This window comes from Lissotriton helveticus, chromosome 3_2, assembly GCF_964261635.1.
Source record: "Lissotriton helveticus chromosome 3_2, aLisHel1.1, whole genome shotgun sequence".
NCBI classification, from domain to species: Eukaryota; Metazoa; Chordata; class Amphibia; order Caudata; family Salamandridae; genus Lissotriton; species Lissotriton helveticus.
Genome location: NC_136062.1, coordinates 252,508,860 through 252,523,194, shown reverse-complemented (window position 1 = coordinate 252,523,194; position 14,335 = coordinate 252,508,860).

The window sequence follows — 14,335 nt, the reverse complement described above, 5'->3', positions numbered from 1 at the left end:
TTCAAGATGGTCACACTCCCGTGGTTGCTCTACCAGCTGCAGAATCACCCATATCCGATAGCGCCCACATGGTTTTCACAGGTAAATTCTGCGCTGGGACAGTTCCTGTGGGGGGAAAGGCGGTCCGAGTAGCGATTTGTACGTGCTTCCTGTCCACATACTGTGGGGGACTAGCGACCTCCGATATTCTCTCCTACTATCAGGCCTCCCATCTCCTGATCTTGAATGAGTGGTGGTATGGGGACAGAGGAGACCCGGCGTACGGACTGGAGCGGCTCCTGATGGAGCCACACACCCTGCACACGGTACTGTATTCGGCGCCGTTGCGGAGGGATCTGCCGCCGGCTACGAAGCTAGTCTTTCGTATCTGGTGACACTCCTTGAAGCGCATGGGGTGGTGGAATAAGTTGACAGATGAGACCCCATTGGGGCATAACGGGTGATTGCCGGAGATCACGACCTTCAGGGCTTTCAGGATTGGGATGCCATAGGGATCTCGACCCTGGGGGATGTGGTGCGAAAAGGTATGCTTAAGTCCTTCACGGACCTGCAGAAAGAATTCCACATGCCTCGCTCTCAATTCTTCCGCTACCTGCAGCTCCGCCATGCCCTTTCCCCAAGCTTGGTGGGCATTGAGGTGCTTCCGGAGTTTAGCCCCCTGGAGGCCAAGGTCTTTATGGGAGATCTGGGGACTAAAAAGATTTCGAGGATCTACCACTCCCTGGTCACTCATAGTGCCCAGACGACCGACAAATTGCGAGGAGTGTGGGAGGAGGACATCGGCGCTCTTGAGGAAGAGGATTGGAGGGAGGCCCTAGCGGCCCCACGGGGGGCCGCGATAGCCATGCGTCTGCGGCTCATTCAATTTAAATTTCTGCATCACATCTATTTCACCCGGGCCTGGTTGTGGCGGGCGGGTCTGATCGCCTCCCCGCAGTGTCTTTGATGCGGACAGGAGGAGGGCACCTTTTTCCATACGGTGTGGTCATGCACCGCACTGGACCGCTTTTGGCGAGGGGTTTTCGCATGCTTGTCAGAGGTGTTGGGGTGGATGCTCCCGCACATTCCATGTTGGCTCTTCTCCACGTGATGGATGGGATCGGTGGCAACGCTTATAAACGGCATCTTCTGCTCCTGGGGCTCACCCTGGCAAAACGGGACATCGCCAGGGGCTGGAAGAATGATCGGGGGCCCCCGCTCTCTGCATGGAGGAATGGTCTGGATTTTAACATGGGGCTCGAACAACTCATCTTCGTTGCTCGTGGCAGTCTGCGGGAGCACTATAAAATTTGGAAGAGGTGGGCGGATTATAGAGGATTGTGGCTGGATCCCCCGGGTGAGTCGGATGATCCCTCTGGTGATTGATGTGAGAGGGGCTGACTGGAGAGATAGGTCCTTTTTGGCATGGGTGCTCCGAGTGGTGCGGGGCCAGGGGAGGATTCTGTTGTGGGCACTCCTCTGTGTATGTGTAGCTTTCAACGGGTGATTCATTGGTAGTCTATGCTTTGAACTCGGTGGTCGGTAGTGCAATCTGGGGTGGGGTGGTGGGGGGTAGGTTAATTGGCTCGTTTGACTCAGTTCTCTTGTGGCGGGATCTGTTTCTCTGTTAAGCTCAATGCCCGCTTTCGCTTCGTATATTGCTGCGGCAGTGGTCTCTGGAGTACAGAGCCCTGCGCCTTTGGATGGGCACTGTAAACAAGACACTTTATTGGCCAGGAATGTATCCCATTTATTTTGGTTCCTAAAGCAGATGCACACAGAGAAATAAGGTTGAATCTACTACATGCTATGCTGTGCATTTATATGTTGGAGGAGCCAGAGGGGGGAGGGGGGTGGATGCTGGGTCTTGTTCCCTTTTAGGTTTCTTAAAATTCAATTGAGAAGTGATGTATAGTCGCAGTACTATTGGACTGGATGTTTGATTTATGCATGATGTGTTGCCCTCAAAAGCGAGGTACGAAGATGTAATCCATGGCTAGGTCTCCTTGCAGATCTGCGTCTTATCTTGTCACAATTCCGTCGGGGGTGATGCACTGTCTGATTATGTGCTGTAATTCTTTTGTTCAATAAAATATGTTTTTTAAAAAAAAGTTTTGAAATAAATATTCATTAATAAAAAATATGAATAAATAAATTATAATTAAATTACTTCCCACCCTATTCCCCTAAAAACCCACAACCTGCTCCTAAACAAATGACACAATTAACATATTTACCAATTATTTAATCAATAAAAATGAACAGCCAATTATTAATTCATTATAAATTAACTCCCACAATTAACAATATAAAATCAAAAATAAATAAATACAAATTAATATTCAATGTATTATCATTAAATTACTTCCCATCCTATTCCCCTATAAGCCCACAACCCGCTACAGAACTAAAACGCAAAATGTAATTAAAATAAAATGAATAACTTCTAAAAATGTAACACATATATTAAGAAACAAATGCAATACTTAGACAAAAAAATAGAGCACATACATTTAAAATACATACTAAAATACATAACACTAACTTAAAAAACCATATTTTTTACACCTATATTTCTGCTAACGATATTAATAAATTCGATATTTTAGAAAACAATATTTCTTACCTGAAACTCGATACTCTTGACCACGATATTCTTGCAGTCGATATTTATGTATCTCGATATTTTGCACTCGATATTAGTGCAAGTCGACATTTCCTACTCGATATTCTGACTCTTTACCGTTGTAGTCAATGTTCCGCCACAGGGCAATGTGAGGTTGTGCAGATTGCAACATTAAAGAGTTATTTGGCATACCTTGTCATGTGAGTAGAGGGGTGCTCCAACAGACTTATCGAGGCAATGAAAACGTACTTAGAGGAGCCCAAAAGCCTTCCCCTCCCCTGGCCAACAGGCCTCTTTGTCCAAACATGTGCCTCATTGAAGCGTACTTAACCTGGCATTTGGATTCCGTAGATGTGGTAACAACCATGGTTTGCTAGGGTATGCAGAATCTCCTGAAATATAAAATTGAACACATATTTTACTATAAAAACGGTGTATCTGGCAATTAATTTATCATATTGTGGAAACTAGCTGCAATGGCTGTTAGCATCAGCTGAAGGCATTTTGTTTTTTGGCAGCCATTTTAGTTAGGCATGTGCTCACCATGTGCTTTCTCCCTCTTCACTATTGCCTGCCCTTGTATTCTGCTTAAGTCATCAGTTACAGTTAACTCCTTCAGTACTGACTCAGAGCACTGCACATGCTCAGAAAGGCCTAGCTGGTAGAATGCACCTGCTCTTAGTGTATAACTGTCAGGCTATTTTAACTGATGTCAGCAACTCGGTTACTCCTACTTTGTTGACTAAGTATTTTCTGTTAGTCCTTATATGTGTAATAGTTAATTGTGTGCACACTGGTGCTGCCTCTTTTTGAGTCTTCATGCTAATTCAGCAATAAACTGGCCATAAAAGGCCCTTGGTTTCTGTACTCTTTGGACTGTCTCATAGATCACAGGCACAAATATGGTGACAATCACATAGAGATGCTGGAACATGCACCTCCAGACAACAAATGGCATCAGATTTCACGCGAAGGGCTGAGGGTACTGCATTGATGCAGTCTCCCTCATGTGAGGTTAATAAACTTATTATTTTGATATTTCAGCTTCCGTGCCAATCTCTTCTTTGTTGGTTTAAGGACCAGGTGCATCAGTGAACCCCTAAAAAGGTTTTTTCTTTCTACAATATACTGTACAATGTTTGATTACAGAACTTACCAACAAGTCATGCCCTCATATTTCCAAGTTGTGCCATCTGCTGATGCATGCTAATATTGTACACCACTAAAGAGTCATGGGTAGATCCAGGAAATCTGGCACATAAATTGCTGATGTACAGGTCTGGAATGCAGATGACCTGCACATTGATTGAATAATAATTTCTCCTGTTATAGTAAATTTGTCTTTTGTCATGTGGTGGTACCAAAGTGATGTGTGTTCCATCAATGGCATCAACAACATGTGGAATGCTTCCCAAGGCAAAATAGTCCGACTTTATAGTGTTCAGGTAGACACAGCAGATGGAACTTGAATGAAATAATTTCTGTGAGTGATCATCACATTCAGGAATTGTTGTTGCACACTTAAGAAAGTGGCTTGGAATATTCCACTGCAATACATTCAATGGTAAACACTACTGTAGAAACAAGGGGCTTCCCTAGGCATGGCTCCATCCTATGCAAATACCTTTATGGGCAAACTTACCACAAATCAGCAATAATTTATTAGAAACTTGACCATCTTGTAGCCAATCATTTTAACCTTGTGGACCATTTCAGATTTTAAAATTTCCCTGTGGAACATGTCTTAAAGGTAGAACTACTGGACTCCAGGGAAAACATCTGGATGTGCCCATAGGCGGGCGGTGAGCATCAACACTGGAGGGGAATAGAGGGGAACGAGACAAGCCCAGTAGGCGGCTAAAAAGAGCATTACATTTTTTTAAAGAACTTATCTATATTTCGTTCTCTTCTGTGTTTTCTTCCTTCTGGCGTCAACGTGCCCGCACCTCATGGAGCCTCGGACAACCTTCTTCTGTAGATCCTGACGCTGCTCTCATGCTGCTGATGAGCAGCACGAGAGCAGCGCTGGGGTTGGCTGGAGCGGGCTAATTTGACGCTTCAGCAGGCCCAGGAGGCCTGTGCCTGCTCTCCACCCACCTGTCTGAGACAGTTAGGTAGAGAGGTCTACACTGCACATGCCAAAGTGACTTGCAGAGTGTCAACTGGTTGAGTGAGGGCCGCTCCCCTGCTGCCAGTCAGCAGCAATACCTTGCCCCCAACACTGCTTGGGCTGCGAGCAGTGAAAAATAAAATGGTAATTAATTTTATTGCCATTTTATTTTTCACATTTGCTGGACTGGCAGAAGAGGGGCGACCCTCCTCTGCCCTCCTCTGCCCCAATGAGGGGGTTGCCACTGGATGTACCATTTAAAATTTTTGCATCCAAATGGACTGAACATCACTGACAATACCACCTATTTCCTTCATATCTCTAGAGATCTCATGACTGCGTTGATTCTACTTTCCAAATAGAATCTTCACTCATGATACTTTTTGAAAATCTAGCAGTGTCAGCTGTGCAAAGACTGAGCAAACAACCTGGTGCTACCCGAGGAAGCCGAAACACTTTAGTGGAAATATATTTTTGTTTTTGGTAAGTATATTTTATGTTGGGTTTGTATAGAAATAACTATACCTTATCCTTTTTTTCCTACCTGGTGGGCAGACAATCTGGATTTATTAATGACATGGAGGCTAAGATTATGCAAATATCTTTTATTGCCCACTCCCAGCAGCAATTGAAGAATATGAACTTTAAGAACATTCTAATAAGGTATAAAGCCCATCAGCGCACAGCCATCTGCCTTCTTCTAGTGGTGCGAAGAAGATAACTCCAAGAGAGAACTTAAACTTCAACAGTGAATTCTTCACAAATGAAACCTCCAACCAGAGACATCTTTTCAATCTAAAAAATTCAAAAAGAACTGACTGAACTGGAGCTCACCCTGCACACGGCGAACATGGCACACATGGCAGATCCCTCCTTAAGCACGACACACAACTTACAGCTACAGCAACAGAGCTACAGGGACCACCTGAAACACCGAACCATAGACCACATCACTGCAACGACACACAAAGTTTATGACGTGGGGGATAAAGCAGGGAAAATGTTGGCATGGTTGGATAAAAAGGGGGGAGGACCTAGGGGGATACAACAGTTGTGCTCAAAGGCAGACGCACTACAGACACATCCTGAAGAGATAGTACACATACTGGCTGAACATTTCCAGGAAGTGTACACTCCAGACCGAGAAGTACTAGAATCCGAAGCGCTCACCTCGCTGAGCCACATAGAAACCCGTACCCTCACTCCCGAGGTGTTCACGGAACTAGAGGCAGACCTTACGATCGACGAGCTGCAGAATGCCATAGGAGCGATACAATCTGGGAAGGCACTAGGCCCCAACGGAATCCCCATAGAATGGTACAAGCTCATGTCCGATACGCTAAGCGCACCGCTGCTGGCTATGTATAACGATAGCCTAGTGACAGCTATACTCCCACTGGACCAACGTACAGCGACGATCGTGGCAATCCCTAAACCAGGTAAACCCCCAACAGATTGTACCTCTTATCGCCCGATATCACTGCTAAACGCGGAAGCCAAAATTTTGGCAAAAATACTGGCAAACAGACTAATATCTCACCTACCCCAGCTAATTCACCCGGACCAATCGGGTTTTATGCCACACAGAAACACTGCTCTTAACCTCAGGCGAGTTCACGGAATTCTGGCACGGGCTCTGACGCTTTCAGAACCAACAGTAATAATGTCATTAGACGCTAAAATGGCTTTTGACATGGTAGAATGGCAGTACCTCTTCGCGGTCCTATGTCATATGGGCTTTGGTCCTACATTCCGGGCCTGGATACGACTCCTATACACTGAACCAGTGGCTCGAATCACAGCCAACGGCCACATATCGCATACTATACAACTGGCAAGGGGGACACGCCAGGGCTGTCCGCTGTCGCCATTGGTGTTTGCATTGGCGCTAGAACCGTTGGCGGCCTTAATTAGAGCGACCCCATTGCTAAAAGGCATTAGCTGGAAAGAAGGGTGGGAGGATCTCATCTTACTCTACGCCGATGACATGCTACTATACCTTACGGACCCCGACCATAGTATACCAAAGCTCCTCGAGATTTGTAATGCACACGGGGAAACATCAGGTTACACAATAAACTGGTCCAAATCGGTTCTCTATGTTCTGAAAGGTCCAGACCCGTTGCTCCACACAGACTGCCCGACCGTGATAACAAGAGATTCCTTTAAATATTTAGGTATACACATCACTAGAGATACGGCAGAATTCTTTGACACAAACCTGGCGCCCCCTTTAGAGATGCTGAAGCGCGATGTCAAACACTGGGCATCCTTACCCCTAACGCTGCTGGAGAGAGCTGCACTATATAAAATGATGGCTCTGCTGAGATTCCTTTATACACTCGACAACACACCATACCTGATACCGCCACGATTTTTTAAACAAGTTGCAGCACAGGTCTCGAACCTTATGTGGGGCAACCTACCGGCGCGTATAGCACAAATTAAACTGAACAGGAGCTGGTACGATGGAGGGATTGCGTTGCCGAACCTACAGTTATACTATTGGGCGACGCAACTCAAGGCCATCAACCACTAGATTCACGCACCCCAGGATGATCCAGCATACAGAGCCGACAGGCTGCAATTGAGCACGAACAACATGCTGGCGGTGCTTTATAACAGAAGTCTAGCGGCAAAACTAATAGGACCCACAAAACAAACAGTGGCATTGTGGTACACAGCACATGCGAAACTGGGGTGGAAAGGGACTATCACTAAACTCACCCCACTCTGGGACACAAAGGCATTGGGACAGTTGAGAAACAGCAAGGGCTTTACGCAGTGGGACAATATAGGAATCTCCACGGTGGGTGACATGTGGGATAAGGGGACAGTGATTCCCTTTACTCAACTCCAACAACAATATGACTTGGGTCAGGCTGAAACATATAGATACGCACAAATTAGACATGCTTTGCTAACGGCACTCCCAGCTGATACAGACATCCCAGAGGTCTCGCCATTGGAGGACCGCCTACTAACAGATTTCATGCAACAACGCGCAACGTCCCTAACATACCGAAAGCTACTTAATAACATGCCAGACCCTACACTTAGACCCCGGAAAAAATGGGTGGAAGACGTAGGAGAAATGGATGATACGGAATGGTTGGCGGCTTTAGCTTCTCCTAGAGAGGTGGGCATATCTGCCTGCCAAGTTCCGACTGGTGCAGCTCAAGATAGTACATCGTGTGTATTACACTAGAACCACCTTACACAAGATGAAACGGGCGGTGCATCCCTTCTGCCTTAGGGGGTGTGGAGAGGAAGGCACGCTTTTCCATACACTGTGGGAATGTCCAACTATAATAGAGTACTGGCGACAGGTCCTACACACTATCTCCCAGACACTAGAGGTATCCCTCTTGCCTGAACCACGAAAATGTATTCTGAACATATGGGACCCCACTGATCTAACCCGCCATGGTCAAACCTGGGGTACACTCGGCATCATGGTTGCGAAGAGAGACAGAGCGCAGAAATGGGGTGCGGCAGACCCCCCCCAAGTTAGCGTTGTGGTGCAGGAATATGGACTTGATTATGGTAACAGTGCGGACAATATACGCAACCAGGGGTAGTCCGCGTAAATGGAACAAAATCTGGGCGCCCTGGATTACCTTCAGAGGGGATATATGTAAATTGCTGCCAGAGGAAGACATAGATAGTTCAGAGGACGAAGATGAGGAGGTCTGATGGTGCAGTGAACATGTGGACATGTTCAGTTGGACGAGAAAGATAGGTTTCACTGCTCGAAGGTAACTGTTGTCTTGAGAAATATTCGATTGCCTAAACTTGATTGACCGAAAATGACTGTATTATCTGATCATTGTCATAAATGTCACTGTTTATTCAATAAAAACATTTTTTTTTAAAAATTGAGACAACATTCCTTTGCTTCACTTGGGAGGGTAAAACGTGTAGAGGGATAACCTTAGCCTCTTAGCCCTCTGTGTCATCAATAAAATCCAGATTTTCGGGCCACCAGGTTGTGAAAAATCTACATTTTATGTCAGGACATGGATGCTAACATTATGTAATTTAATAGTGTTGATAACACATTATCAATTGCATTTGTGACAGTTCTAAAATAGCAACTTTTGAACATATTCTCATTGGACCCCCCAAGAGAAGAGCTTGTGAAGCTGATGCACCCGAAAACCAGAAGGTACCCACTACAGCCTTACTCATAACTTGTTACACCCATCTCGCCAAGGTGGGAGAAGAAACAGCCCTATGAGGTCCCCTAAGTGAAACCAACAACTGAGCCACATTCTGTCTCAAACCTTCAGTTCTCCTCTCGTACTCTTTCCAGCATTTCACCAGGCAAAACCTTTCATACGGACGCAAAGTAAGGGTAGAAAACAGAGGTTGTCAGAGTCTTTGTTCTGTTCTTTTTTTTTTTTTTTTGTGAAAACCTTTATTTATCTTATGCATAGTACACAGCGTCTGCCTACAACCACTACGGGCCGGCCGCTATGACAATCAACAACATTCCAGGTCGTCTTACTATGCGGAAAAGCTAAAAATAAGAGCGCTACGATATATAGCAGCAGACATAAGAGAATAACGTAGTTTTCATTTTATAAGTTTAAAGAGGTGTCATACATTCAGACCAGACAACCGAAAGGGCGAGCCATACGACATAGTATCAACTAAAGGAGCAGCAATAGTTAGGATTCGTGCGTTGAACATTGTAGGCAGGATACACAAACACAATACTCCATTCCGCGCCAGTCAGTGCCCACCCAGTCCATATATCACTTCAGGATTTATGTGCAAACTTAACCACTATATAGCAGGATGTGAGAGGGCATATTCTTACAGCAGGAAGAAAGGATCCAGTGTCATACAATAAAGCGAGTTTTACTTGGAACAAGCCATGGAGGAGAATACACGCCCTCTAAGAAATATAATTGGGAAGTGAAAACAGGATATGCGAGCATTCAATGGCTGTGTACTAATATCGACGCCGTACACACAAAATCCAATAAACAGTGCAAACAACATAAGCACAAAGTGCTAAATCCTTCCCAAAAAGAACACCACCCGACCCCCCGTCTGATCTAAAATATACGAAAAAATGAAAGAAGAAAAAGAAATACAAAAGAAGAAAAAGAAAAGGGAAAAAGGAATACAACCAAAACCAAGAAGAATAAAGAAGGCCATAGGGACAAAAAATAATAAAAAACAACAACACCCCTCCCCCATCCCCCCACCCCGCACCCCTGCATGTGGCTACGGCCCACCCCCTAGCAGCGTGCCTGTCGCCCATTAGGAACCCGAAATATAGACAAGAGAATAAGAGAAACAAGAAGAAAGGGAATAAAACACAAAAGGTAAAAGGAAGAAGGAAAAGAAGAAAACCAACAACCCACGAATGGGAAAAAAATGTGAGGGAGATTCCCAGTGTGGGAACCCCGACCCTCCCACCACCGCCACATAACGTTCGATTACTTAAAAATTAAAGTCAGAACAGTAGGAGCACCCACTAAAACAGGATGATGTAATCGTTCCGCAGTTCAATTCACACAGGAGGGTGAGGAACTCCCCAGTAGTGACAATGGCACCCGGAGCACACTTGAGACCCACGGGCCCCCAGGATCGATGGTACAGATCGCACACGTCTTGAGATGTCGGGCCAGGTGGAAAGTACGAACTGGAGCACCCAGGTCAGTCCAGGAGAAACCAAAGTCTCGTAAAAGTCACAAGGAGCGGCCCATCGATCGCCAGCAACCGCCATCCACGGGGCCAAGCATACTGTAGTCGATCTGCTGCGAGCCTCCCAGGAGTATTCAAAGGAAGCATGTCCACACTGCAGCCACCATGAAGTCCCATCCATCACCGGCCGTAGCCCCTTCGCAGGGGATAGCAACAGTCATCTCGCAAGCAGTAACGGGCAAAACTAGTGATGGCGTACAAGGAAGCATTGGTTAAAAATAACCGGAACAGTCTCACGCCATTTCCAGAATAGAATGAAACGGCCCTTTAGAGATATCCGTTCGCCCTCTCTCAGCTTCCAGCATACCCGGCCGCCGCCATATCTAGATAGAATCCATCAAGTCGCCATTTTCCCAGGAAGCACCACCACAGCGCAGCACAGTAAGGCTGAAGAATCGCCGGCCCCCGCCAGATTACGATTCACCGATGCCCCAGTTATGAAGTAACACAGGATAACAGTCTCCCCCACCACAGGGTATTGTTCACAGGCCCCCCCAGCACGAAAATGACACGTCGATATCGTGCCCCACTGGCACAAGTGAGCCGGGGCGTGTAGCACAGTTCAGTACGCACAGGCAAGCAATGTACCTCCAGGGAGACAAAGCGCCGTTCCCTGAGTCCGGCAGCCGATGAAAGGCGCTGGGGGGGGGGGGAGGTGGGAGAAGCATCCAGCACAAAAGGGCTGTGCATCGCGTCTTGTAGAGGGCTCCGGCGGTGTCGAGAGGTTCACTGAGCGCCATGGTGGGAGATCGGCGTCTCACAGGATAATGTGGCTGCTGATATTGAACTAGCAGCCGGGTGCACAACAGCGCGAGGTCCCGGTCGCCGGCATCAGACGGGCCGCCCAGAGCGGAGGAGCAGATCTTCGTCCCTGGGGCTCCGAATTTCGCCGGAGTCGGACGCCCCATCACGGCGTCCCCTCCGACGCACAAAAGCTCCGTTCTTGCACGGGGCATGTAGGTAAATCGGGCGGCGAGGGGAGAAGGTCGGCGGAGCCGGGACTCCGTGCGGCCATCTTGGTCGCCGACCCGGCTCCGCCCCTCCTTTGTTCTGTTCTTAATATAAAAACAGACTACCTCAGGCTGATGGGCCTTGCTAGTGATATCTAGGGCCCTTACGTCCAAAGTTCATCTAAATGACAACAGGCAGAGTAAAACCGTCAGTTTGTTAGAGAAATGCTTTTACAACAGGCTAGAGTTCTCACCCCAATTCAATATAACTTGTAAGACATCCCTAACATCCCATAAGGAAGTGTACTTCGCTGTAGGTGGGTTCAGTATCTGCATACTCCGCATGATTTTCTTTGTCAGTAGATTCTGGCCAACAGACATGCCATCTACCAAGCAATGACCTGCTGCTATGGCTGATCTGTAAACTCTAACTGTTCTGACGAATAGTTAATCACATACACTGGATCAATTGAAACAGGATCATAACCACGTCAAATACACAAACAAACCCATTTCTCTCAAGCCAGTCGATATGCTTTCTGTGTTCCAGATGCCTACGAGTCAGATATGAGTCGGAAAGCATCTGCCGAAAGCTCCGGGATTTGCCACTGTCTCCTGAAATTTTCCATGCCATCAGAACCAACAGACCCTGTCTTACAAGAGGGTGAACCTCTCCTCCTCAGCCTAGGAATACTTCCCTGAATGCTGGTACTAGGATGGGGAAGTTATTGCCATTTCCAGCTTGATTGGAAACAAGGTTTGTGACCTCCAAAGGGGTGTTACCACCACTGCGGTTTTCATGCACCTGTGTACATGCAAGAGGAGTCTTGGAAGCATGGTAAATGGAGGGAAAGCACATGGCACCAGACCTCTCCAATCCTGGAGGAAGGCATCAACCCCCCAAACCTAAGGGTCCGGCCAAACCTAAGGGTCCGGTTCAGTCTGTCCGCAAATGAGTCCACCCCGAAGGGACCCCATCTCTCTTGAATATTCAAGAACACATTCCTGTCCAACCTCCAGTTGCTGGAATCCTTGAAATTTCAGGAAGAACCAGTCCGCCACGCTATTACTTAACCCAGGAATAAGTTCCGCCACAACAAAAATTCCCCTGCTCAATTCCCTTGCCCCAAAAATCCTTTGCTAAATCCGCAAGACCTTTGAATGAGGACCTCTCATCTTATTGATGTACCTCACAGCAGACACATTGTCCATACGTAGCATCACACAACACCTCATCATACCTTGGGTAAAGCAATAATTTGCAAATGAACCTGTCAACAATTCCAAGCAGTTGATGTGTAATTTCCTCTCTTGATCTGTCCAACATCCCCCGTTGATGAGTTTCCATATCTTGCACCCTATCCTTCTTAACTGGCATCTGATTCTATTACTACCTTTGGCTCCTTCCTGAAAATGGCACTGCCATTCCATGCTTTAGCATTCCTGAGTCACTACAGCAGCTCTTTCCTTGACTCATGATCTAGGAACATTTGGGTATACGACTGATTGGTTCGTCAGCTTTTCGCTTTGTGTCTTTGGAGGGCCCAGTAGTACAAGGGGCCTGGAAATATTATCTGGAACGTAAAGGACAACAGGCCCAGAATCCTTGCCAAAACCCCTAGAGGAAATTCACTTTTCCTTAGCACCATTCATAGCTCCATGGGTAGCTTCCTTAGTTCTTCTCCAGGTAACTTCAATTCCACCAGAACTGTGTTTACCACAAAACCTACAAACTGCATCTCCTGACTTGGAACCAGGTAAGACGTTTTTGGGTTTATTACAAAGCCCAGGTGCTTCATTCGTTGAGTGGTATGATCTGTATGATAGGAGACCACCTCCCTGAAATGACCCATTATTAAAATATCATCCAGGTAAATAATTAGTCTCACTCCTCTTGCCCACAGCCAAGCCGAAATGGGGTGAAGAACTTAGGTAAAGCACTAAGGTGCTGAAGAGAGGCAGAATGGGAGACTGCCGAACTGCCAACGCTTGCCCTTCCAGGTAAACTGAAAGAATTTCTGATGGGGAGGACAAATTTGAATAGTCAAATACGCATCTTTGATATCTAGTCTTGTTAGGAAATCCCCTTTCCTCAAGTTGTGAAAGGCCACCCACTTGTTTAGATCTTTAAATTGATCACCAGTCTCATACCCTTGTTTATCTTCTCGACCAGGAAAATCTTGCTGACAAAACCTAAACTGGGATTCAATGCCTTCCGAATAACCCGTGTGGCAATAAGTCTTTTACCTCTTGTGACACCAGTCCTGAGTCTTCTTCTGAGAACACCATTTCCTGAGTTATATTCACTTGAACTGAGAGGTCTACAAACTCGGGCTTGTGCCCCTTGACAGTGTCGAGGACCAAAGGATCCTGAGTCACTAAACTCGAATTCTCCAGAGATTGGGTCAATCTGCCTCCCACCTTTTTAGGGATCCCTGAAGGGTCTTTTGAAACTCTTACCTGTGGCGAAGCCTCTCTACCTTCGATCTCCTCTGGAGGATCTCACACAGAGCCTTTGCCTCTGGGGGGTAGAAGCCCTGGTAGGTACCAAAGCCCATCTAGGTGAATCGGCCACAATGCCCCAAGAAGGGTCTGGATGAAGACTGACCACAGCCAAGGAACTGATCCCTCATTCTCCCGGCCCTACCAAAAACCTTGTCCTGGAAAATCCTCTTGATGTCCTTCTGAAATTTTTGAATGCAGCTACAAACTCCCACATACTTTGCTTTGTCCTTAATAAAGTAATCACCAAAGAGGTGTCCCTGGGAGGAAGGGCCCCCATCCTTGCTGGGCAGTTTGATCAGCTTGGGATCGATTTTAAGGAGGACGCTCTTCCTACTCTCATTGAAGAGGGCAGTGTTCGCATTCCCCAAGAGACAGATGGCCCACTGCCGCAGTTCCTTGGGGTCGTCTAGTGTGTCATTGAGATAGGTTATATCTCGAACATCT